The sequence below is a fragment of the Gymnoscopelus microlampas genome (genome assembly GCF_963454915.1).
Source record: "Gymnoscopelus microlampas genome assembly, chromosome: 24".
Lineage (NCBI taxonomy): Eukaryota > Metazoa > Chordata > Actinopteri > Myctophiformes > Myctophidae > Gymnoscopelus > Gymnoscopelus microlampas.
Genome location: NC_139961.1, coordinates 3,799,527 through 3,823,252, shown reverse-complemented (window position 1 = coordinate 3,823,252; position 23,726 = coordinate 3,799,527). Strand labels below are relative to the sequence as shown.

Below are 23,726 nucleotides of genomic sequence, written 5' to 3'. Positions count from 1 at the left end.
TGCAGCCACGGCACTGGCGCTGCCAGCGATCGAAGCATTCGGCCGACAGACGGCTTCCCACTTGATCACTCGAGCAGAACAGCAGCCGCCCTGGTCCGCCCTCCGACTAAGTCAGATTCGGAACCAGGGTGCACGCCGCGCCAGGAATAATATGGAATAAACTTGTGTTGGTGTAAATATGGCAGCGAAGCGTCCCGAGAGGAGCCTCGCAAGACCTGCTCTCTACCCAAAGTAAGTGGACCACGCCGCCAAACACCCGTTCTGTATACTGTATGTCTTAAGCTGAGCCCACAAGCGTCTGCACTCGTGGAAATCAAAGAGTCGAAGTGGCTCTGCCTGGGTGGGACTTAAATACCCCACTGATCACAGATCATATATAAAACACATAGACCAATAGCTTGGCACAACAGTGTAACTTTAATTATAGGCTTTCTGGTAGCCTCAGTTTTGCATTCTGTGCTACACCAGATCAGGTTGGTGTGGAGGATTCAAATATGAAGATATTGTAGATTTGAATCAAACCCAAATGGGAGCAACTGGTGCTCAAGACAATTAGACAGTTTTGCCCCTCCCTTCTAACCACTTGAACCCCAGCATCCCTATTCTATTCATGTCATTATAGGCAACAGTCTGCGAAAATATGCAAGAACTTGTAACATGTTGAGAGTTTGCAGAACAGTTATTTTCAGCAAAGAGATTTAGGAGAAAATGAGGGGCCAAGTATAGAACCCTGGGGGACTCCAGTGAAATGATAAATGTAACATTTACAATGTGCATTACATTCATTCATTCACACACTGACAGCAGAGGAGCCCATGTAAGGCTCCAACCTGCTCCTCAGGAGCAGTTAGGGGTTCAGTGTCTTGCTCAAGGACACTTTGACACTATCACAGGGGGAGCCGGGGATCGAACCGGGAAGCTTCCGGTTCCCAAGCGACCACTTTACCTCCTGAGCCACTGCCGCGCCCATGTGTTGTGTAGGATTTAAATGGTTAAGGTGTGTCTTCTTAGTGTGTGTTTTTACATTTCAGCAGCTCTAAAGAATAGCTGATCTACAAGCTCACAACATCTCGCATGCACGATGCATTTTAAACTTGTAGATCAGCTAATTTCATTAAGTCAAGCTACACCATCGTATGACGGAGCATAAATGACACGTCAGTTAATATGTTAACAGCTGTGTGTATAGTGTGTAGCTATGTGTGTGTTGTTGATCCTGTGTGGATGTATAATCCTCTTATGGCTACATGGAGCGAGTTACATCATGGCAACTAAATAACCCAAACCTCTACCAAAGTGGTCTTGCCCTTTAACTGACTTTTTGGGGGGAACTTTTCACACTAATGAGTCTGACTCCCAAACCCACATGGAGAAACTGGTGTTCAACACATGAAGACAGTTTTGTGCCCATTTTAACCACATGAACCCCAGTCCCTATCCTGCCCATGTTATAATAGGCCAACATTATAGGCCAACACACACACACACACACACACACACACACACACACACACACACACACACACACACACACACACACGGAGGAAGAAACCATGCAAGACACCAACCTGCTCATCAGAGCAATTAGAGGTTCAGCGTCTTGCTCAAGGACACTTCCACACTAACTCTGGGGGAGCCCCCCAGCCCGGGATCAAACTGGGAACCTTGTGGTTTCCAGTTCACTCTACCCGGCCCACTCTACCCCTGAGCCACTGCCCCCCCTATTAGTCATCTAGAGAGACTTACAATGAGCAATATAAACACATACATCAAATGCAGAGAGACAGTGTAGTGACTCAGTCAACTAGGATCACAGGTAACCTAGCATCAATCTAACCAATATACTATCAAAACATTATCTGGAGATTGAAAATATAGGATATCAGGTCAACAATAAACCTATTAAACCATTTAACATGGTGTCATGATAAAATACTGTATCACTAATACAATGACTGATGAACTCATGGAACATGATGAATAGATACAAACATCAAATCCATATAAAACACATAGACCAATGTCCAAAGACATAGACCAATAGCTTGGCACAACAGTGTAACTTTAATTATAGGCTTTCTGGTAGCCTCAGTTTTGCATTCTGTGCTACACCAGATCAGCTTGGTGTGGATGATTCAAATATGAAGATATTGTAGATTTGAATCAAACCCAAATGGAGCAACTGGTGCTCAAGACAATTAGACAATTTTGCCCCTCCCTTCTAACCACTTGAACCCCAGCATCCCTATTCTATTCATGTCATTATAGGCAATAGTATGAGAAAATAGGCAAACATTTGCCTAAAATAGCTGATCTACAATCTCACAACATGTCATGTTGTAACATGTTGAGAGTTTGTAGATCAGTTATTTTCAGCAAAGGGATTTGGGAGAAAATGAGGGGCTAAGTATAGACCCCTGGGGGACTCCAGTGAAATGATAAAAGGAACATTTACAATGTGCATTACATTCATCCATTCACACACTGACAGCAGAGGAGCCCATGTAAGGCTCCAACCTGCTCCTCAGGAGCAGTTAGGGGTTCAGTGTCTTGCTCAAGGACACTTTGACACTATCACAGGGGGAGCCGGGGATCGAACCGGGAAGCTTCCGTTTCCCAAGCGACAACTTTACCTCCTGAGCACAATGATGTCTTACATTCATGGTCATAATGTACCATGTAATACACATAATGTACTAATCACTAATCAATGTAGCATTTGAACTGGTGTGTGGGAAGGACTGGCCATCAGCAATGTTGGAATTTTTACTTTGGGTTTTGGATAGATGAAGAAAATAAACTCTGTAGTAAACTGAGGCGTGTCATAAGCCTTAATTTCACACAGTGTGTCCAACAATATCCATTTATAGAGTTTTGAACCACACTGTCTGTCTGTCTGTCTGTCTGTCTGTCTGTCTGTCTGTCTGTCTGTCTGTCTCTGTGTGCGGACGCAAGTGTGTGGTAGATGGATGCTACAGTCCATACCACATCAGCTTACTGTAAATGTGGATGATTAAAAGTGAAGATATTGAAGATTTATAGAGCAAGACCAGTTTGGTAGAGGTTTGGGTTGTGTAGTTACCTTGCCATGGTGTAACTGCAAAGGTGGACGAGAAATCAAAAAGAATTTCTCCATTGATCAGAAATTGTCAATTAATAATGTGCTCCTCATTGACTTACATCGTACGGTGGAACAGCTCCCAAAGTTACTCTTTTACCTACAGTATGTCAACTTCAATTTGACTATTTGAAGATCCGGATCCCGATCTACGGATCCAGTCCGGGTTTTCTTCTTAATAAAAATAGTGAAATCAACAGTAAGTTGTCATTTTTATAATTAAAAAAACTGTACTGGGTTTGGTGATGTTCTATATTGTCTGAATCAACTTTGTGTTCGTTTCTGTGCTAAAAGAGTGACTTTGAGAGCTGTTTTACCGTACAATGTAAGTCAATGAGGCACATATTTTGAATTATCAATTTCTAATCAATGGAGCATTTTTTTTTTCTCGTCCACCTTTGGAGTTACATCATGGCAAGGTAACTACACAACCCAAACCTCTACCAAAGTGGTCTTGCCCTTTAACTGACTTTAAAAAAAAAAAATCACTCTAATGAGTCTGACTCCCAAACCCACATGGAGCAACTGGTGTTCAACACATATAGACATTTTGTGCCCATTTTAACCACATGAACCCCAGTCCCTGTTCTGCCCATTATAATACACACACACACACACACACACACACACACACACACACACACACACACACACACACACACACACACACACACACACACACACACACACACACACACACACACACACACACACACACACGTGTGGGTTGTGTCCAAACAATATACTATCAAAAAATGATACATTGTACATTGCAACTATAGGATAACAGGTGAACAATGAACCTGTACTATAGCATCTAAACCATTTAATATGGTGGCAAGGATAAAATACTCATGAATACAATGATTGATGTACTCATGGAACATTATGAATAGTATATACAAACATCAAATCCACATAAAATACGTAAATAGGCAGAAATTATCCCAGAGATTTGGGAGAAAATTACCCATACACAACTACATCCCATAAATATGATACAGTAGTTAGCCTACAGTACTCACAAACAATGAGAGTGTGTTGCTCTTATAAGGAGGATGCTGGCTAAAGCACATCATTACACTGGCAGTAAGATACCCTACTCTGTGGAGATCATCTCCACTGGAGATGATGTATTGGACAGGACCTATTGCAAACCTGGACATGAGCAGTAGAGGACTATTATGAAAGGGTGAAGTATAAACATGATTATAAGCAGAAATTAGTCTGCATGCAATCAGAACTTAATTACAAAAATAGCAGATCTACAAGGACACTCCACATCACAATGACACTGACTTGTGAGTGTGTATATAGTTAGTTATCCTAAAATGGGAGCATAAATAATTGGTCAACCCGCCAATTACCGTAATGATCCTAAAACGGGGGGCAAAAACAATAAACATATATATCATTTTGTTTTTGGGGACCACCGGCCCATTACTGGTCGGCCCAACGGGCATATGCCCGCTGTGTCAAACGGCCAGTCCGCCGCTAGTCATTCATGTCAATAACACAGCATCAAACATCTTACTGAAACCTGAAGGAACAGACTAATGATTCACTTTGAAGACGTCACAAGAAACAAACCATCATGATACCATTTCACTATTACTTTGTTTCAAGCCTGATTAATACTTTGTCAAATGACAGTGGCACAATGCGTTGAAAATAACTGATCTACAAGTTCACAAAGCGTAGCATGCACAACTGACTTTTTAAACTTGTAGATCAGCTATTTTTGGCAAGCGACACCATCGTTTGATGGAGCATGACTTAAGCATTAGTTAAAATGCTTTTGCAGTTTATTGTGTGAATATACAATGTTGATGTAGGCTACAGGTAAATGTAATGTGTGAATATACACTGTTGATGTAGGCTACAGGTAAATGTAATGTGTGAATATACACTGTTGATGTAGGCTACAGGTAAATGTAATGTGTGAATATACACTGTTGATGTAGGCTACAGGTAAATGCGATGTGTGAATATACACTGTTGATGTAGGATACAGGTAAATGTGATGTGTGAATATACACTGTTGATGTAGGCTACAGGTAAATGTGATGTGTGAATATACACTGTTGATGTAGGCTACAGGTAAATGTGATGTGTGAATATACACTGTTGATGTAGGCTACAGGTAAATGTGATGTGCATTGATCCTGTTGATGGGTCCGTTGTCTCATAATCCACCTATGGCTACAATAAATCAACCTTAATCACACGGTATCATGTCATCACATGACTTCATTCACTATCATGGTACTGTACTCCATGTGTGCCGTTTTTACAGTTGAAATATAGCTTGCGATAAAAGGTTGAGTTAAATGTTGTGTTTCAGTCCTGGGGAGGTGCATGCGGCTGATTTGTTCATAGACCAACACGGGAACAACACATTTCACGCTCACTTTTGAGACAGTGCCTCCAGTCGAGGTCCGTTAGAACGATGTACTGCAGCTGCCAATGTATTCCCTATGAGAGGATATGAGAGTTAGCCTACTTTTTAAATGATCCTACATTAACTGGAGACGATATTGATTTAAATAAAAAATATGTTTCCAAATGTATGGAGTGTCTTTGTCAACATATCTTCTTGTTTTCTTAATAGTTGATGTGTCTCACATTTAATTTGCCACTTTTATGGGTTACCCATAATGTTAACACAGCAGAGGGCAGACTGCAGACAGACACAGTAGTCGCATTTCAGTGACGTCGCTGTCTTTACGAGCGCCGAGCGTCCACTCTGAGGTGGGGAATTCTCATCCCAATCCCGACTGACTTTGTTCAAATTGCTATATTTTGAACATCTCATAGGCTTATATTAATTTTCTACCCACCACGGAGCTCAGACGGTATGTGACAAATTAATACCGTTGTTGTATTAACTTGCCTGAATGTAAGTTGGGGAAATAACCCAACTAAATGGAGGAGTGACATATCCCGACATTTTCAACTACTTAGTGAATACTCCAGGTTAGTATTAATATACAAATAGTCTTTCAAGATGCTGTTTGGATAATTGTCCCAAATAAATAGCCTATAAAAATGATGCATGTGAGACACAAATTTATCTGGGTATTGAAAACCTCAAGGGATGCGTCCGTGACGTATATACCATGCGACCACTTAAACCTTAGATAATTAAAAAAACTGTACTGGGTTTGGTGATGTTCTATATTGTCTGAATCAACTTTGTTTGTGTTCGTTTATGTGCTAAAAGAGTGACTTTGAGAGCTGTTTTACCGTACAATGTAAGTCAATGAAACAAACGCATATTTTGAATTATCAATTTCTAAGCAATGGAGCAATTATTTTTGATTTCTCGTCCATCTTTGGAGTTACATCATGGCAAGGTAACTAAACAACCTAAACCTCTACCAAAGTGGTCTTGCCCTTTAACTGAAACTGAAAAAAAAAAACTTTCGCACTAATGACTCTGACTCCCAAACCCACATCGAGCAACTGGTGTTCAACACATAGAGACATTTTGTGTCCATTTTAACCACATGAACCCCAGTCCCTGTTCTGCCCATGTTATAATGCATGCACGCAGGCACGCACTCGCGAGCACACGCACACACGCACGCCCGCCCGCCCGCCCGCCCGCCCGCCCGCCCGCGCACGCACGCACGCACGCACGCACGCACGCACGCACGCACGCACGCACGCACGCACGCACGCACGCACGCACGCACACACACACACACACACACACACACACACACACACACACACACACACACACACACACACACACACAAAGACCACTTTGGTACAGGTTTGGGTTGTGTCCAAACAATATACTATCAAAAAATGATACATTGCAACTATAGGATAACAGGTGAACAATGAACCTGTACTATAGCATCTAAACCATTTAATATGGTGTCATGAATAAAATACTGTATCATGAATACAATGATTGATGTACTCATGGAACATTATGAATAGTATATACAAACATCAAATCCACATAAAATACATCATAAGTAGGCAAATAGGCAAAGATTATCCCAGAGATTTGGGAGAAAATTACCCATATACAACTACACAGCCCATAAATATGATAGCCTACAGTAGTTAGCCTACAGTACTCACAAACGATGAGAGTGTGTTGCTCTTATAAGGAGGATGCTGGCTAGCTAAGTGACCAGGCCAGTTCTGACACCACAAACCAGTTTAAAACTCTACAGCAGAGAAATCACAGATCAGGTGTAGTTTCACAATAAGTCCACTAGATGATGCACATAAACCACATACACTGACAGCAGAGGAGCCCATGTAAGGCTCCAACCTGCTCCTCAGGAGCAGTTTGGGGATCAGTGTCTTGCTCAAGGACACTTTGACACTATCACAGGGGGAGTCGGGGATCGAACCGGGAACCTTCTGTTTCACAAGAGACCATTTTACCTCCTGAGCCACTGTGTTGTGTAGGGTTTAATTGGTTAAGGTGTATCTTCTTAGTGTGTGTTCTACATTTCAGCAGCTCTAAAAAATAGCTGATCTACAAGCTTGTCATGTATATTTCTCGCCAAAGGCAGGGCTGCACTGGGACATATATTCTGCCATGACATTTTGGTCCAGACCTGCCCACCACAACCGGCGTACATATACTCTACCGCCCCACTCCGTCGAGGCACATACAAACAAACACACATGCCCTTAATACCACCACTTTTACTGAAAAGCATCCCTCCATGTTCTGGAGCCTTGAGTAAAATAAATGAGAACTACATGACCCATACACAACTACACAACCCATAAATATGATACAGTAGTTAGCCTACAGTACTCACAAACAATGAGAGTGTGTTGCTCTTATAAGGAGGATGCTGGCTAAAGCACATCATTACACTGGCAGTAAGATACCCTACTCTGTGGAGATCATCTCCACTGGAGATGATGTATTGGACAGGACCTATTGCAAACCTGGACATGAGCAGTAGAGGACTATTATGAAAGGGTGAAGTATGAACATGATTACATGCAGAAATTAGTCTGCATGCAATCAGAACTTAATTACTTAATTGCAAAAATAGCAGATCTACAAGGACACTCCACGTCACAATGACACTGACTTGTGAGTGTGTAGATAGTTAACTATCTTAAAATGGGAGCACAAATAATTGGTCAGCGCAACCTGCCAACTACCGTAATGATCCTAAAACTGAGGGGCAAAAACTATTATGGTCGGCCCATTATGGTCGGCCCACCAGGCATATGCCCGCTGTGTGAACCGGCCAGTCCGCCGCTGGCCAAAGGGCAGATGGTGCACCTAAACCACATACGCAGGACCACCTGGTGCGCCAGGTACCTACAGTATGGAGATAAAATGAGGGGCCCGGTATAGACCCCTGGGGGACTCCAGTGAAATGATAAATGGAACATTTACAATGTGCATTACATTCATCCATTCACACACTGACAGCAGAGGAGCCCATGTAAGGCTCCAACCTGCTCCTCAGGAGCAGTTAGGGGTTCAGTGTCTTGCTCAAGGACACTTTGACACTATCACAGGGGGAGCCGGGGATCAAACCGGGAAGCTTCCATTTCCCAGGCGACCACTTTACCTCCTGAGCCACTGCCGCGCCCATGTGTTGTGTAGTCTGTCTGTCTCTGTGTGCGTACACAAGTGTGTGGTAGATGGATGCTACAGTCCATACCACATCAGCTTACTGTAAATGTAGATGATTAAAAGTGAAAATGTTGAAGATTTAAAGAGCAAGACCAGTTTGGTAGAGGTTTGGGTTGTGTAGTTTCTTGTCCGCCTTTGGAGTTACATCATGGCAAGGTAACTACAACTCAAACAAAGGTAAACCTCTAACAAAGTGGTCTTGCCCTTTTTTCCCCTACTTTTCACACTAATGAGTCTGACTCCCAAACCCACATGGAGAAACTGGTGTTCAGCACATAAAGACAGTTTAGTGCCCATTGTAACCACATGAACCCCAGTCCCTGTTCTGCCCATGTTATAATAGGCCAAAATTCAGGGAAATAGTAATATTTAGTAATAATACAATCTCACAACATATCACGATACAACGTGTTGTAGATGAGCTATTTACGACAAAGAGATTTGGAAAAAAATGAGAGGGTCTAGTATAGACCCCTGGAGGGCTCAAACCTGAGGCAAAACCACTCTGGTAGAGGTTTGGGTTGTGTAGTTACCTTGCCATGATGTAACTCTTAAGGTGGACAAGAGATCAAAACATTATTGCTCCATTAATTAGTAATTGATCATTCAAAATGTGCTCCTCATTGACTTACATTGTATGGTAAAACAGCTCTCAAAGTCACTCTTTTAGCACATAAACAAACTCAAACAAAGCTGATTCAAACAATATAGAACATCACCAAACCTAGTGCTGTTTTATTTATTTATAAAAATGTAAACTTCCTGTTAATCTTTCTATTTTTATTAGGAAGAAAACACAAACTGGATCCGTGCATCCGTATCTTCTTTTGCTGGATGGACTAAAATAGTGACTTTGAGAGATATTTCACCATACAATGTAAGTCAATGAGGAGCATATTTTGAATTATCAATTTCTAATCAGTGGACCAACCATTCATTTTTGATTTCTTGCCCACCTTTGGAGTTACATCATGGCAAGGTAACCACACAACCCAAACCTCTACCAGTAGTCTAGCCCTTCAGACAGCTCTGACACTTCATGCAGAGAAGAAATAAATCAATGTTACTGAATGTACGTACAATGTTTTTACAAAATAATCACCATTATCTTAATTATTTCTGACATTCATACAGTCATAATATACAATATACTGTAATACCACACACTGTAATGCATTCATCCAACATGTGTAATATTACCTGGTGAATTCACATCCAGATCAAGTCAACGTTGATCTGCATCTGCAAAGAAGACAATGTTTCTTCACATTAATCAGTATATTGTACAACAATATGACACCTGGTGAGGCTGTGCATAGATTTATTAATATACGTCTCATATTCTTTATTTTGTCTATAAAAAGACTCAGTCCTGACTTAATATAACAATGATTTGTGAATGTGATTGTTAGAGTGTATGATGTTAAATATGTTTTATGACAGTACATACAGTAGAACACTCTTTAAGCCAGTGTGACATTAACATGTGTGAGACATCACATACCTGCTTACATATTCATGAGCACAAAGCACATGTGATAGGTGGAGACAGTACTGTGGGCGGGTCTGGAGGTGGCTGGAACTATAGACATCCAATCAGGACGTCAGGAAGTTCACCTGTTGACAACCTCTGTATCACACAAACACACACGCACACGCACACACACACACATACACGCACACGCACACACACACACACATACACACACACACACACACACACACACACACACACACACACACACACACACACACACACACACACACACACACACACACACACACACACGTTTTTATTAACATACTTTTGATTTTCTTTCCATAACCCTAAAGCCTTAAATAGACTATCTACAAGCTCAAAACACGTCGTGCTGCGACATATTGTGAGCTTGTAGATCATTTATTTTCGATGCACAAAACCAGCACGCAACTAAGTGAAAGTCAGGCATAACTCCAACATCAGCCACTAATCCTAAACTCACAATGACTAATCCTACCTTAAAACAAGCATTTAAATTGTACCAGGAAAATCACAACATCCACTTCTCTAATTTACTATTCTTTTGGGGACATTTGGCCCTCATAAGTATAGTAACACAAGCGCCGTACGGACACACACACACAAACACACGCGGTACATTTTAGGCATTTGGCAGACTCTCTCTATAAATATGCAAAATGGTGCTTTATAGTTCACCTGCTGACAACCTGTATCCCACACACACACACACACACACACACACACACACACACACACACACACAGCGATGGTGGAGGAAACCATGCAAGACACCAACCTGCTCATCAGAGCAATTAGAGGTTCAGTGTCTTGCTCAAGGACACTTCCACACTAACTCTGGGGGAGCCCCCCAGCCCGGGATCAAACTGGGAACCTTGCGGTTTCCAGTTCACTCTACCCGGCCCACTCTACCCCTGAGCTACTGCCCCCCCTATTAGTCATCTAGAGAGACTTACAATGAGCAATATAAACACATACATCAAATGCAGAGAGACAGTGTAGTGACTCAGTCAACTAGGATCACAGGTAACCTAGCATCAATCTAAACAATATACTATCAAAACATTATCTGGAGATTGAAAATATAGGATATCAGGTCAACAATAAACCTATTAAACCATTTAACATGGTGTCATGATAAAATACTGTATCACTAATACAATGACTGATGAACTCATGGAACATGATGAATATATACAAACATCAAATCCATATAAAACACATAAACCAATGTCCAAAGACATAGACCAATAGCTTGGCACAACAGTGTAACTTTAATTATAGGCTTTCTGGTAGCCTCAGTTTTGCATTCTGTGCTACACCAGATCAGCTTGGTGTGGATGATTCAAATATGAAGATATTGTAGATTTGAATCAAACCCAAATGGAGCAACTGGTGCTCAAGACAATTAGACAATTTTGCCCCTCCCTTCTAACCACTTGAACCCCAGCATCCCTATTCTATTCATGTCATTATAGGCAATAGTATGAGAAAATAGGCAAACATTTGCCTAAAATAGCTGATCTACAATCTCACAACATGTCATGTTGTAACATGTTGAGAGTTTGTAGATCAGTTATTTTCAGCAAAGAGATTTGGGAGAAAATGAGGGGCTAAGTATAGACCCCTGGAGGACTCCAGTGAAATGATAAATGGAACATTTACAATGTGCATTACATTCATCCATTCACACACTGACAGCAGAGGAGCCCATGTAAGGCTCCAACCTGCTCCTCAGGAGCAGTTAGGGGTTCAGTGTCTTGCTCAAGGACACTTTGACACTATCACAGGGGGAGCCGGGGATCGAACCGGGAAGCTTCCGTTTCCCAAGCGACAACTTTACCTCCTGAGCACAATGATGTCTTACATTCATGGTCATAATGTACCATGTAATACACATAATGTACTAATCACTAATCAATGTAGCATTTGAACTGGTGTGTGGGAAGGACTGGCCATCAGCAATGTTGGAATTTTTACTTTGGGTTTTGGATAGATGAAGAAAATAAACTCTGTAGTAAACTGAGGCGTGTCATAAGCCTTAATTTCACACAGTGTGTCCAACAATATCCATTTATAGAGTTTTGAACCACACTGTCTGTCTGTCTGTCTGTCTGTCTGTCTGTCTCTGTGTGCGGACGCAAGTGTGTGGTAGATGGATGCTACAGTCCATACCACATCAGCTTACTGTAAATGTGGATGATTAAAAGTGAAGATATTGAAGATTTATAGAGCAAGACCAGTTTGGTAGAGGTTTGGGTTGTGTAGTTACCTTGCCATGGTGTAACTACAAAGGTGGACGAGAAATCAAAAATAATTTCTCCATTGATCAGAAATTGTCAATTAAAAATGTGCTCCTCATTGACTTACATCGTACGGTGGAACAGCTCCCAAAGTTACTCTTTTACCTACAGTATGTCAACTTCAATTTGACTATTTGAAGATCCGGATCCCGATCTACGGATCCAGTCCGGGTTTTCTTCTTAATAAAAATAGTGAAATCAACAGTAAGTTGTCATTTTTATAATTAAAAAAACTGTACTGGGTTTGGTGATGTTCTATATTGTCTGAATCAACTTTGTTTGTGTTCGTTTCTGTGCTAAAATAGTGACTTTGAGAGCTGTTTTACCGTACAATGTAAGTCAATGAGGCGCATATTTTGAATTATCAATTTCTAATCAATGGAGCATTTTTTTTTTCTCGTCCACCTTTGGAGTTACATCATGGCAAGGTAACTACACAACCCAAACCTCTACCAAAGTGGTCTTGCCCTTTAACTGACTTTTAAAAAAAAATCACTCTAATGAGTCTGACTCCCAAACCCACATGGAGCAACTGGTGTTCAACACATATAGACATTTTGTGCCCATTTTAACCACATGAACCCCAGTCCCTGTTCTGCCCATTATAATACACACACACACACACACACACACACACACACACACACACACACACACACACACACACACACACACACACACACACACACACACACACACACACACACACACACACACACACACACACACACACACACACGTGTGGGTTGTGTCCAAACAATATAATATCAAAAAATGATACATTGTACATTGCAACTATAGGATAACAGGTGAACAATGAACCTGTACTATAGCATCTAAACCATTTAATATGGTGGCAAGGATAAAATACTCATGAATACAATGATTGATGTACTCATGGAACATTATGAATAGTATATACAAACATCAAATCCACATAAAATACGTAAATAGGCAGAAATTATCCCAGAGATTTGGGAGAAAATTACCCATACACAACTACATCCCAAAAATATGATACAGTAGTTAGCCTACAGTACTCACAAACAATGAGAGTGTGTTGCTCTTATAAGGAGGATGCTGGCTAAAGCACATCATTACACTGGCAGTAAGATACCCTACTCTGTGGAGATCATCTCCACTGGAGATGATGTATTGGACAGGACCTATTGCAAACCTGGACATGAGCAGTAGAGGACTATTATGAAAGGGTGAAGTATAAACATGATTATAAGCAGAAATTAGTCTGCATGCAATCAGAACTTAATTGCAAAAATAGCAGATCTACAAGGACACTCCACATCACAATGACACTGACTTGAGAGTGTGTATATAGTTAATTATCCTAAAATGGGAGCATAAATAATTGGTCAGCGCAACCCACCAATTACCGTAATGATCCTAAAACGGGGGGCAAAAACAATAAACATATATATAATTTTGTTTTTGGGGACCACCGGCCCATTACTGGTCGGCACACCGGGCATATGCCCTCTGTGTCAAACGGCCAGTCCGCCGCTAGTCATTCATGTCAATAACACAGCCTCAAACATCTTACTGAAACCTGAAGGAACAGACTAATGATTCACTTTGAAGACGTCACAAGAAACAAACCATCATGATACCATTTCACTATTACTTTGTTTCAAGCCTGATTAATACTTTGTCAAATGACAGTGGCACAATGCGTTGAAAATAACTGATCTACAAGTTCACAAAGCGTAGCATGCACGACTGACTTTTTGAACTTGTAGATCAGCTATTTTTGGCAAGCGACACCATCGTTTGATGGAGCATGACTTAAGCATTAGTTAAAATGCTTTTGCAGTTTATTGTGTGAATATACAATGTTGATGTAGGCTACAGGTAAATGTGATGTGTGAATATACACTGTTGATATAGGCTACAGGTAAATGTGATGTGTGAATATACACTGTTGATATAGGCTACAGGTAAATGTGATGTGCATTGATCCTGTTGATGGGTCCGTTGTCTCATAATCCACCTATGGCTACAATAAATCAACCTTAATCACATGGTATCATGCCATCACATGACTTCATTCACTATCATGGTACTGTACTCCATGTGTGCCGTTTTTACAGTTGAAATATAACTTGTGATAAAAGGTTGAGTTAAATGTTGTGTTTCAGTCCTGGGGAGGTGCATGCGGCTGATTTGTTCATAGACCAACACGGGAACTACAAATTTCACGCTCACTTTTGAGACAGTGCCTCCAGTCGAGGTCCGTTAGAAAGATGTACTGCAGCTGCCAATGTATTCCCTATGAGAGGATATGAGAGTTAGCCTACTTTTTAAATGATCCTACATTAACTGGAGACGATATTGATTTAAATAAAAAATATGTTTCCAAATGTATGGAGTGTCTTTGTCAACATATCTTCTTGTTTTCTTAATAGTTGATGTGTCTCACATTTAATTTGCCACTTTTATGGGTTACCCATAATGTTAACACAGCAGAGGGCAGACTGCAGACAGACACAGTAGTCGCATTTCAGTGACATCGCTGTCTTTACGAGCGCCGAGCGTCCACTCTGAGGTGGGGAATTCTCATCCCAATCCCGACTGACTTTGTTCAAATTGCTATATTTTGAACATCTCATAGGCTTATATTAATTTTCTACCCACCACGGAGCTCAGACGGTACGTGACAAATTAAAACCGTTGTTGTATTAACTTGCCTGAATTTAAGTTGGGGAAATAACCCAACTAAATGGAGGAGTGACATATCCCGACATTTTCAACTACTTAGTGAATACTCCAGGTTAGTATTAATATACAAATAGTCTTTCAAGATGCTGTTTGGATAATTGTCCCAAATAAATAGCCTATAAAAATGATGCATGTGAGACACAAATTTATCTGGGTATTGAAAACCTCAAGGGATGCGTCCGTGACGTATATACCATGCGACCACTTAAACCTTAGATTTCAGATGCTAGAACTTTTGAGACACTGATGGAGAATATTATAGTATATTGTGGGTTGTATATTGAGATGGCAGGTATGTCACATTAAAAACGACATATCAAACAAATAGGACACTTTATTAGAACACAAAAAAAATCTCTACAGCCTCAGTAGTTAACCAGTGAAATTACGGTATTTTACAATTCCTCTCATAGAGATTTCATTGAGAGCTGCAGTTCATCGTTCTAAAGGACCTCGAGTAGCGGCGCTGTGTCAAAAGTGGGCGTGAATTTGTAGGCGCCCCACTTCCGGCCGTGTGTGTCTATTTAATGAAGAAAATATTTATCTGTCAAACTAATCTGTCAGACAGCTCTGAGACTTCATGCATGATTCACCAATGGAATGAGGTTGAGTAAAATAAAATGTCACCTGCTGTTTCTATCTTTTCAGCACTGAAAATATTACTGAATGTACATATATTTTTACAAAATGATTACCATCATCTTATTCATTTTTGTCTTACATTCCTCCAGTCATAATATACAATGTTATACCACATAATGCATTCATCAAACATGCATAATATTCTCTTATAGGATTCTTACCTGGTGAATTCATATCCAGATCAAGACAAAGTTGTTCTTCACCTGCAAAGGAGACATTGAAAAAGAAGACAATGTTTCTTCACCTTCATCAGTTTTTTACAATGATATGTCTCCTGGTGAGCCTGTGCATGGATTATTTATTTAATCATATTTGTATTATTGTCAATAAAATGTTCAATCAATCAATCAGTCAATCCTGAGTCTGTTATATGTTATGCATAACAGTACATACAGTAGCAGTAGTTATACTTATAACCATAAAGCACATGTGACAGGTGATCAGCTTTGGCAAAACAATAGAATAGTCCCCACTGGGGTGTCTGTGTGTGTGTGTGTGTGTGTGTGTGTGTGTGTGTGTGTGTGTGTGTGTGTGTGTGTGTGTGTCCATTGTGCAGAAGAACAACACCCCAAGATGCTAGAGGCCAGCTAAGGTCAGATGCCCTCTGGGAAGCATCCTTTGAACTGGACATCTAGTGTTCTCTGGAATGTGCTGTAGACCACTCAGTATCCAAACTTATCTGTGTGTGTGTGTGTGTGTGTGTGTGTGTGTGTGTGTGTGTGTGTGTGTGTGTGTGTGTGTGTGTGTGTGTGTGTGTGTGTGTGTGTGTGTGTGTGTGTGTGTGTGTGTGTGTGTGTGTGTGTGTGTGTGTGTGTGTGTGTGTGTGTGTGTGTGTGTTCAAATTGGGCTCTATAAGTCCATAAATGTGTATCAATATATACCACACCCTTTTAACCACATGAACCCCAGTCCCTATTCTGGTCATGTTATAATAGGCCAACATTGTGTGAAAATAGGCCAACATTTTGCCAAATATACAATCTCACAACATATCACAATGCAACGTGTTGTGAGCTTGTAGATGAGCTATTTACAACAAAGAGATTTGGTATTAGTATAGACCCCTGGAGGACTAGAGAATGTATGTAGGGTTTAATTGGTTAAGGTGTGTTTTCTTTGTTTCTCTCTGTTGCTTCATCAATTCAATGTTCTTTCCTGAGTGTGGTGTTTGCTCTCTTAAGCACCTACACCTGTGAGAGTGGTGAGGCATTCTGGGATATGTAGTGGTGTGGGATGGCGGCCATGTTGTGATGTAACAGCCGATCTGGTATGGGAATGCACTATAGCACCCCTCTACCACCTGTTTGTGATGCTACCACACACTTCTTAACAATGTATGTATGTCCACATAAAGGAGAGCATACAAGGATACACATGCAGTATTATATGTACAGTTAGGTTACATTCACACACAGTATCATGTCTATGTAAAACAACCACATGACTTCATTCACCATCATGGTACTGAACACAATCTGAGCTTGTTTTGAAGTACATTAGAAACATGGATTGTGGTTAAAGAAGGTTGTGTGAAATGGTGTGTTTGTTCATTTAATGTTCATTAATATTCATCTAGGATGTCAGACATGACTGCATGACTCATCAATAGAATGAGGTTTAGTAACATTCTATTGTTACCTGTTGAAACTATCTCACCAGCACTGACAATTAATAAGATAAATCAATGTTACTGAAGGTGTATTTTTTTTACAAAAAGATTTGCATTATTTGATAAAATGATGTCTTACATTCATGGTCATAATGTACCATGTAATACACATAATGTACTAATCACTAATCAATGTAGCATTTGAACTGGTGTGTGGGAAGGACTGGCCATCAGCAATGTTGGAATGTTTACTTTGGGTTGTGGATAGATGAAGAAAATAAACTCTGTAGTAAACTGAGGCATGTCATAAGCCTTAATTTCACACAGTGTGTCCAACAATATCCATTTATAGAGTTTTGAACCACACAATCTGTCTGTCTGTCTGTCTGTCTGTCTGTCTGTCTGTCTGTCTGTCTGTCTGTCTCTGTGTGCGGACGCAAGTGTGTGGTAGACGGATGCTACATTCCATACCACATCAGCTTACTGTAAGTGTGGATGATTAAAAGTGAAGATATTGAAGATTTATAGAGCAAGACCAGTTTGGTAGAGGTTTGGGTTGTGTAGTTACCTTGCCATGGTGTAACTGCAAAGGTGGACGAGAAATCAAAAATAATTTCTCCATTGATCAGAAATTGTCAATTAAAAATGTGCTCCTCATTGACTTACATCGTACGGTGAAACAGCTCTCAAAGTTACTCTTTTACCTACAGTATGTCAACTTCAATTTGACTATTTTAAGATCCGGATCCCGATCTATGGATCCAGTCCGGGTTTTCTTCTTAATAAAAATAGTGAAATCAACAGTAAGTTGTCATTTTTATAATTAAAAAAACTGTACTGGGTTTGGTGATGTTCTATATTGTCTGAATCAACTTTGTTTGTGTTCGTTTCTGTGCTAAAAGAGTGACTTTGAGAGCTGTTTTACCGTACAATGTAAGTCAATGAGGCGCATATTTTGAATTATCAATTTCTAATCAATGGAGCAATTTTTTTTTTCTCGTCCACATTTGGAGTTACATCATGGCAAGGTAACTACACAACCCAAAACTCTACCAAAGTGGTCTTGCCCTTTAACTGACTTTAAAAAAAAAAAAATCACTCTAATGAGTCTGACTCCCAAACCCACATGGAGCAACTGGTGTTCAACACATATAGACATTTTGTGCCCATTTTAACCACATGAACCCCAGCACACACACACACACACACACACACACACACACACACACACACACACACACACACACACACACACACACACACACACACACACACACACACACACACACACACACACACACACACACACACACACACACGCACGTGTGGGTTGTGTCCAAACAATATACTATCAAAAAATGATACATTGTACATTGCAACTATAGGATAACAGGTGAACAATGAACCTGTACTATAGCATCTAAACCATTTAATATGGTGGCAAGGATAAAATACTGTATCATCATGAATACAATGATTAGGGTTAGGAACTGAGGAACATTATGGATAGTATATACAAACATCAAATCCACATAAAATATATAAATAGGCAGAAATTATCCCAGAGATTTGGGAGGAAATTACCCATACACAACTACACATCCCATAAATATGATACAGTAGTTAGCCTACAGTACTCACAAACAATGAGAGTGTGTTGCTCTTATAAGGAGGATGCTGGCTAAAGCATATCATTACACTGGCAGTAAGATATCCTACTCTGTGGAGATCATCTCCACTGTAGATGATGTATTGGACAGGACCTATTGCAAACCTGGACATGAGCAGTAGAGGACTATTATGAAAGGGTGAAGTATAAACATGATTATAAGCAGAAATTAGTCTGCATGCAATCAGAACTTAATAGCAAAAATTGCAGATCTACAAGGACACTCCACATCACAATGACACTGACTTGTGAGCGTGCAGATAGTTAATTATCCTAAAATGGGATAATAAATAATTGGTCAGCGCAACCCGCCAATTACCGTAATGATCCTAAAATGGGGGGCAAAAACAATAAACATATATATATAATTTTGTTTTTGGGGACCACCGGCCCATTACTGAAGGAACAGACTAATGATTCACTTTGAAGACGTCACAAGAAACAAACCATCATGATACCATTTCACTATTACTTTGTTTCAAGCCTGATTAATACTTTGTCAAATGACAGTGTCACAATGCGTTGAAAATAACTGATCTACAAGTTCACAAAGCGTAGCATGCACAACTGACTTTTTAAACTTGTAGATCAGCTATTTTTGGCAAGCGACACCATTGTTTGATGGAGCATGACTTAAGCATTAGTTAAAATGCTTTTGCAGTTTATTGTGTGAATATACACTGTTGATGTAGGCTACAGGTAAATGTGATGTGTGAATATACACTGTTGATGTAGGCTACAGGTAAATGTGATGTGTGAATATACACTGTTGATGTAGGCTACAGGTAAATGTGATGTGTGAATATACACTGTTGATGTAGGCTACAGGTAAATGTGATGTGTGAATATACACTGTTGATGTAGGCTACAGGTAAATGTGATGTGTGAATATACACTGTTGATGTAGGCTACAGGTAAATGTGATGTGTGAATATACACTGTTGATGTAGGCTACAGGTAAATGTGATGTGCATTGATCCTGTTGATGGGTCCGTTGTCTCATAATCCACCTATGGCTACAATAAATCAACCTTAATCACACGGTATCATGTCATCACATGACTTCATTCACTATCATGGTACTGTACTCCATGTGTGCCGTTTTTACAGTTGAAATATAACTTGTGATAAAAGGTTGAGTTAAATGTTGTGTTTCAGTCCTGGGGAGGTGCATGCGGCTGATTTGTTCATAGACCAACACGGGAACAACAAAGTTCATGCTCACTTTTGAGACAGTGCCTCCAGTCGAGGTCCGTTAGAACGATGTACTGCAGCTGCCAATGTATTCCCTATGAGAGGATATGAGAGTTAGCCTACTTTTTAAATGATCCTACATTAACTGGAGACGATATTGATTTAAATAAAAAATATGTTTCCAAATGTATGGAGTGTCTTTGTCAACATATCTTCTTGTTTTCTTAATAGTTGATGTGTCTCACATTTAATTTGCCACTTTTATGGGTTACCCATAATGTTAACACAGCAGAGGGCAGACTGCAGACAGACACAGTAGTCGCATTTCAGTGACATCGCTGTCTTTACGAGCGCCGAGCGTCCACTCTGAGGTGGGGAATTCTCATCCCAATCCCGACTGACTTTGTTCAAATTGCTATATTTTGAACATCTCATAGGCTTATATTAATTTTCTACCCACCACGGAGCTCAGACGGTACGTGACAAATTAATACCGTTGTTGTATTAACTTGCCTGAATGTAAGTTGGGGAAATAACCCAACTAAATGGAGGAGTGACATATCCCGACATTTTCAACTACTTAGTGAATACTCCAGGTTAGTATTAATATACAAATAGTCTTTCAAGATGCTGTTTGGATAATTGTCCCAAATAAATAGCCTATAAAAATGATGCATGTGAGACACAAATTTATCTGGGTATTGAAAACCTCAAGGGATGCGTCCGTGACGTATATACCATGCGACCACTTAAACCTTAGATAATTAAAAAAACTGTACTGGGTTTGGTGATGTTCTATATTGTCTGAATCAACTTTGTTTGTGTTCGTTTATGTGCTAAAAGAGTGACTTTGAGAGCTGTTTTACCGTACAATGTAAGTCAATGAAACAAACGCATATTTTGAATTATCAATTTCTAAGCAATGGAGCAATTATTTTTGATTTCTCGTCCATCTTTGGAGTTACATCATGGCAAGGTAACTAAACAACCTAAACCTCTACCAAAGTGGTCTTGCCCTTTAACTGAAACTGAAAAAAAAAACTTTCGCACTAATGACTCTGACTCCCAAACCCACATCGAGCAACTGGTGTTCAACACATAGAGACATTTTGTGTCCATTTTAACCACATGAACCCCAGTCCCTGTTCTGCCCATGTTATAATGCATGCACGCAGGCACGCACTCGCGAGCACACGCACACACGCACGCCCGCCCGCCCGCCCGCCCGCCCGCGCACGCACGCACGCACGCACGCACGCACGCACGCACGCACGCACGCACGCACGCACGCACGCACGCACACACACACACACACACACACACACACACACACACACACACACACACACACACAAAGACCACTTTGGTACAGGTTTGGGTTGTGTCCAAACAATATACTATCAAAAAATGATACATTGCAACTATAGGATAACAGGTGAACAATGAACCTGTACTATAGCATCTAAACCATTTAATATGGTGTCATGAATAAAATACTGTATCATGAATACAATGATTGATGTACTCATGGAACATTATGAATAGTATATACAAACATCAAATCCACATAAAATACATCATAAGTAGGCAAATAGGCAAAGATTATCCCAGAGATTTGGGAGAAAATTACCCATATACAACTACACAGCCCATAAATATGATAGCCTACAGTAGTTAGCCTACAGTACTCACAAACGATGAGAGTGTGTTGCTCTTATAAGGAGGATGCTGGCTAGCTAAGTGACCAGGCCAGTTCTGACACCACAAACCAGTTTAAAACTCTACAGCAGAGAAATCACAGATCAGGTGTAGTTTCACAATAAGTCCACTAGATGATGCACATAAACCACATACACTGACAGCAGAGGAGCCCATGTAAGGCTCCAACCTGCTCCTCAGGAGCAGTTTGGGGATCAGTGTCTTGCTCAAGGACACTTTGACACTATCACAGGGGGAGTCGGGGATCGAACCGGGAACCTTCTGTTTCCCAAGAGACCATTTTACCTCCTGAGCCACTGTGTTGTGTAGGGTTTAATTGGTTAAGGTGTATCTTCTTAGTGTGTGTTCTACATTTCAGCAGCTCTAAAAAATAGCTGATCTACAAGCTTGTCATGTATATTTCTCGCCAAAGGCAGGGCTGCACTGGGACATATATTCTGCCATGACATTTTGGTCCAGACCTGCCCACCACAACCGGCGTACATATACTCTACCGCCCCACTCCGTCGAGGCACATACAAACAAACACACATGCCCTTAATACCACCACTTTTACTGAAAAGCATCCCTCCATGTTCTGGAGCCTTGAGTAAAATAAATGAGAACTACATGACCCATACACAACTACACAACCCATAAATATGATACAGTAGTTAGCCTACAGTACTCACAAACAATGAGAGTGTGTTGCTCTTATAAGGAGGATGCTGGCTAAAGCACATCATTACACTGGCAGTAAGATACCCTACTCTGTGGAGATCATCTCCACTGGAGATGATGTATTGGACAGGACCTATTGCAAACCTGGACATGAGCAGTAGAGGACTATTATGAAAGGGTGAAGTATGAACATGATTACATGCAGAAATTAGTCTGCATGCAATCAGAACTTAATTACTTAATTGCAAAAATAGCAGATCTACAAGGACACTCCACGTCACAATGACACTGACTTGTGAGTGTGTAGATAGTTAACGATCTTAAAATGGGAGCACAAATAATTGGTCAGCGCAACCTGCCAACTACCGTAATGATCCTAAAACTGAGGGGCAAAAACTATTATGGTCGGCCCATTATGGTCGGCCCACCAGGCATATGCCCGCTGTGTGAACCGGCCAGTCCGCCGCTGGCCAAAGGGCAGATGGTGCACCTAAACCACATACGCAGGACCACCTGGTGCGCCAGGTACCTACAGTATGGAGATAAAATGAGGGGCCCGGTATAGACCCCTGGGGGACTCCAGTCAAATGATAAATGGAACATTTACCATGTGCATTACATTCATCCATTCACACACTGACAGCAGAGGAGCCCATGTAAGGCTCCAACCTGCTCCTCAGGAGCAGTTAGGGGTTCAGTGTCTTGCTCAAGGACACTTTGACACTATCACAGGGGGAGCCGGGGATCAAACCGGGAAGCTTCCATTTCCCAGGCGACCACTTTACCTCCTGAGCCACTGCCGCGCCCATGTGTTGTGTAGTCTGTCTGTCTCTGTGTGCGTACACAAGTGTGTGGTAGATGGATGCTACAGTCCATACCACATCAGCTTACTGTAAATGTAGATGATTAAAAGTGAAAATGT

The 23,726-nt window shown here is 40.7% G+C and overlaps 2 protein-coding genes across 2 annotated transcripts in view; both read right to left on the bottom strand.

Moving 5' to 3' along the window:
• Positions 1-9,980, bottom strand: part of LOC311041059 (protein NLRC3-like) — a gene marked incomplete at its 3' end in the record, with an annotated part of 33,213 nt that extends 23,233 nt beyond the window's left edge. The window contains exon 1 of the mRNA XM_084051497.1: positions 9,957-9,980. The remainder of the gene's footprint in view (positions 1-9,956) is intronic.
• The window catches only part of abcb6a (ATP binding cassette subfamily B member 6 (LAN blood group) a), a gene marked incomplete at its 3' end in the record, with an annotated part of 160,583 nt that overhangs the window by 78,443 nt on the left and 58,414 nt on the right, over positions 1-23,726 (bottom strand). The gene's annotated exons all lie outside the window — the stretch shown is intronic.